Genomic DNA, 5257 nt, shown 5'->3' with positions numbered 1-5257 from the left:
GGCGAGGTGGCGGGCGCCTGTAGTCCCAGCTACTCGGGAGGCTGAGGCAGGAGAATGGCTTAAACCCGGGAGGCGGAGCTTGCAGTGAGCTGAGATCCGGCCACTGCACTCCAGCCTGGGCGACAGAGCAAGACTCCGTCTCAAAAAAAAAAAAAAAGAAAAGAAAAAATGTAATCCTGTCTACTTTTTTTAAAAAAAAGTTAGCCTGATGTGGTGCACACCTATAATCCCAGCTACTCGAGCCTGGCTGGCGTGGGAAGGTCACTTAAGCCCAGGAGTTTGAAGCTGCAGTGAGCTATAATCAGGTCACTGCACTCCAGCCTGGGCAACAGGCTGTCTCTAAAAAAAAACGTGGCGGGGAGTATTTGCCAGGCACAATGGCTCACACCTGTAATCCCAGCACTTTGGGAGGCCAAGGCAGGCGGATCACTTGAGGTCAGGAGTTCAAGGCCAGCCTGACCAACATGGTGAAACCCCATCTCTACTAAAAATACAAAAATTAGCCAGGCGTCAGCCGCCACATTGTCTGGGAAGTGAGGAGTGCCTCTGCCCGGGTGCCCCACCTCTGTGAAATAAGGAGCACCTCTGCCCTGCCCCCACCTCCCACCCAACCATCTGGGAAGTGAGGAGCGCCTCTGCCCGGCTGTGCAACCCTCCAAGTGTGAACTGACAGCCTTGTGTGTGATCTTTGTGCCCTCCTCAAGTTTGTACTTTTTACATTAAAGTTTACTTTTTAATTTTAAAAAAAGTTAGCCGGGAGTGGTGGTGGGCACCTGTAATCCCAGATACTTGGGAGGCTGAGGCAAGAGAATCAGTTGAACCCGGGAGGCAGAGGTTGCAGTGAGTCGAGATTGCACCATTGCACTCCAGCCTGGGCAACAAGAGTGAAACTCCATTGAAAAAAAAAAGTTTTTATCTGTGGTTTAAAAAAATGACCAAAAAATTTACCATCTTAACCATTTTTAAGCGTTCGGGTCAGTAGTGTTCATATACTCACACCGTTGGGCCACCCATCTCCAGGACTCTTCTTCTTGCGTAACTAAAATTCTGTATCCATTAAACGCTAACTCTCTCCTCTTCCCCTAATCCCTGCAACCACCATTGCACTTTCTATCTCTGTGAATCTGACTGCTCTAGGTGCCTTATGTAAGTGGAATCATTCAGTGTTTGTCCTTCTGTGACTGGATTATTTCACTTAGCATAATGTCCTCGGGGTTCATCCATGTTGTAGCCTGTGTCAGAATTTCCTTTATTTTTAAGGCTGAACAATATTCCATTATGCATATATTATACAGTTTGTTTATCTGTTCATCTGTCAGTGGATACCCAGGTTGCTTCCACTTTTTGGAAATTGCAAGTAATACTTCTATAAACATGAGTGTGCAAATATCTCTCCATAATCCTATTTTCAGTGATTTTGATATATACCCAGAAGTGGACTTGCTGGATCATATGGCAATTTTATTTTGAATTTGCTGGGGAACCACCATGCTGTTTTCCATAGCAGCCACGCATTTTACATTCCCACCAGCAAGATTAGCTGGGTGTGGTGGTGCACACCCATAGTCCCAGCTACTCAGGAGGCTGAGACAGGAGAATCATTTGAACCCAGGAAGCGGAGGTTGCAGTGAGCCGAGATTGTGCCACTGTATTCCAGCCTGGGTGACAGAGCAAGACTCAGTCTCAAAAAAAAAAAAAAGGTAATACACACCTCATAGTTGTTATAAAGTAAGTCATTGCATGTAAAGCACTTAGAGTATCACTCGGCACATAGCATTCAATTAATATTGCTATAAATACTATTATCTAACAACCACAGTGGTTTATTTGGACCATGCATTGTATTCTAAGTTGCCAACATTTTAAAACTTGAAGCTTTTATATGAAAATCTAGATTTCTGGTTTCTCTGTAAAACTTGAACCTCTGGGCTGGATGCTGTGGCTCATGCCTATAATCCTAGCACTCTGGGAGGCCAAGGCAGGCAGATCACTTGAGCTCAGGGGTTCAAGACTAGCCTGGGCAACACAGCAAAACCCCATCTCTACAAAAAAAAAAAAAATAGCTGGTATGGTGGCACATACCTGTAATCCCAGCTACTCGGGAGGCTGAGGTAGGAGGATTGCTTGAGCCCAGGAAGTCAAGGCTACAGTGAGCTGAGATCATACCACCCAACTCTAGTTTGAGTGACAGAACAAGATTTTGTCTCAAAAAAAAAAAAAAAAAAAAACACGCAGGGTGCAGTGGCTCATGCCTGTGATCCCAGCACTTTGGGAGGCTGAGGCGGGCGGATCACCTGAGGTCGGGAGTTTGAAACCAGCCTGACCAACATGGAGAAACCCTGTCTCTACTAAAAATACAAAATTAGCCAGGTGTGGTAGCGCATGCCTGTAATCCCAACTACACAGGAGGCTGAGGCAGGAGAATTGCTTGAACCTGGGAATCGGAGGTTGCAGTGAGCCGAGATCACGCCACTGCACTCCAGCCTGGACAACAAGAGAGAAACTCCGTCTCAAAAAAAAGTGAATCCCATGCAGCACCAGGCCTGTATTCCCGCTGGCTCAGCTGATGGGCACGGGCTGTCCCTTGACTCACTGTCCCACCAGCTGTGGGCAGTCCCTGTCACTGCCTGCTCTCCAGCCAGTGTGTCTTGTGGCTGCTTAGGGCTGTGATCCTCTTACAGTAGAAAAATATTCCTCTATTCTTATGTCTTGAACCCCTGAGCTCCTCTAACCCAAAGTGAGAAAATGAAACTCATTTGGAGAGAGCATGTGTTTCTTTACCCCACACCTTCTTAATTCATTTACATTCCCTTTGTGACCCCTGGTTTATATGATAACAGGAAGGAGGAAAGAATTTGCTTGTACATGCGCAAAAAAAAAAAAAAGCCTTAGAGTTCCTTGGGCCACAACACATGCTATATACATGTTCATTCACTTCCCTGCTTTAGAGCTCATGTGTACCCAGACTGGTTAATGTGCCAGAAACAGGCATTCCTATACTCCTAACTAGACTCAGGAAGCGGCTGGCTCCGCCTACACTGCAATGGCCTGGATAGCTTGGCAGAGGTAGTGTCTGTTCCTTGTCCTTCACCTCCACCTACTGGTCCTTTCAAGAACTACAACCTTGGGTCAAAACCAAGCTCCCGTCTGACGCTGCTTGTAAATATCCAGCTTTGTACATTTCTATAAAGGAAATCGGAGTCTTAAAATGCCTATGCATCTGGAAGAAGTTTTCTCCAAGGATCCCCATTCCCCCATGTTCTTTTGGACCGCTCCGTATCAGCAGGGGAAAATCATTCGGGCCGCCTCTAACAGCTGGTCTATGCCATCCTTAGGCACTTGGGATCTCTTCACAATAGTTTCATGGTTTCAACCTCAAATCAGAAGTCAATACCAGCCGGACGCGGTAGCTCATGCCTGTAATCCCAGCACTTTGGGAGGCTGAAGTGGGCAGATCACATGAGGTCAGGAGTTCGAGACCACCCTGACCAACATGGTGAAACAACATCTCTACTAAAAATACAAAAATTAGCCAGGTGTGATGGCACATGCCTGTAATCCCAGCTACTTGGGAGGCTGAGGCAGGAGAATCGTTTGAACCCGGGAGGTGGAGGTTGCAGTGAGCCGAGATCACATCACTGCACTCCAGCCTGAGCGACAGAGCAAGACTCTATCTCAAAACAAAAAACAAAAAAAACAAAAGTCAATCCCAATACCTGAGTCGTGGAAGCATGAGAAGAATACAGCCTTTTCTCAGGTCTTCACATGCCTGCCTGTTTCTCGTTCTTCCTCAACTCAAATGTCACCTCCGTGGTAGGTTTTACCCTGGCCACCTTTTTAAAGAAGCCACCATCCGCTACCGGCCCAGTCCCTCCTTACCACATCACCAGGACTGACTTCATTCGTAGCTAAAATTATTGTTTATGTATTTTCTACCTGTTCATCTCCTATTGACCCTAATAGAAAGTAAGCATCCTTCTATTTTTGGTCTCGTCAGATCCTCACTACCACACTCCAGGACTAATATTATCGTTCCAAATACCTGCTTTGCAATGTAAAGGAAATGATTTCTTATGGCAGAAAATTGAGAGTATGAAATACGAACCATGAAAATAGCGGGGTTTTTTAGGTCAAAATAACCTGCAATTCCAACACCAAAAGAATAACATTTATTGATGGGAATGCTTTTAAACTTATAAAACATCACTTGTAAAACCAGAATGCAGTAAAAACCTGCCAGTGAAAGACAATTTTTCACCTATCAGAATGGCAGAATACAAAAGCTTTATACTTCATTGTCACAAGGGAGTAGAGAAAGAGGTCCTCTCCTGCACAACTGACACAAACTTTTTGGAACAATCTGGCAAAATTGATCCAAATGTAACATGCACACGATCTTTACCCCAGTAATTACATTTCCAGAAAAATTATCCTATAGAAACAAGTGGATATATGTACAAAAATGTTCTCTGCAGCAGTTTATAGTAGAAAAAAGCCTAGAAACCGTTGGGATTCTTTATTTCAGGGCCACAGACTCTCAGAGGATTCATGGATAGAATTGTATTTCCGCACAGTGGTTGGTTTCCCTTGCATTGTTATGTATTTTACTTTATGGATTTAAAAACGTCTTCCTGCCAGTCACAGTGGCTCACAGCACTTTGGGAGGCTGAGGCATGAGGATCACTTGAGCCCAGGAGTTTGAGACCAGCTTGGGCAACATAGCGAGATGCTCATCTCTAAAAAATTTAAAAATTAGCCTCCTGTGGTGGTGTGCACCTGTGGTCCCAGCTACATGGGAGGCTGAAGTGGGAGGATAAATTGAGCCCAGGAGTTCAAGGCTATGGCGAGCTATGCTCCGGCCATTTCACTCCAGCCTGAGCAACAGAGTGAAACCCTGTCTTTAAAAGAAAAAAGAAATTGTTTTAATACAATAAAATAATAAAAAATAAAAATATTTGTGGCTGGGCGTGGTGGCTCACACCTATAATCCCAGCACTTTTGGAGGCCGAGGCAGGCAGATCACCTGAGGTCAGGAGTTCGACACCAGACTGGCCAATATGGTGGAACCCCATCTCTACTAAAAACACAAAAGTTAGGCAGGCATGGTGGTAGGTGCCTGTAGTCCCAGATACTCGAGAGGCTGAGGCAGGAGAATTGCTTGAACCTGGGAGGCAGAGATTGCAGTGAGCTGAGATTGTGCTCCTGCACTCCAGCCTGGGCAACTGACCAAGACTCCATCTCAAAAAAAAAAAAAAAA

This window comes from Rhinopithecus bieti, unplaced genomic scaffold (assembly GCF_001698545.2).
Source record: "Rhinopithecus bieti isolate Rb0 unplaced genomic scaffold, ASM169854v2 scaffold_15834, whole genome shotgun sequence".
NCBI lineage: Eukaryota > Metazoa > Chordata > Mammalia > Primates > Cercopithecidae > Rhinopithecus > Rhinopithecus bieti.
The sequence above is the reverse complement of the archived record's forward strand: the minus strand, read 5'-3'. Positions refer to the sequence as shown.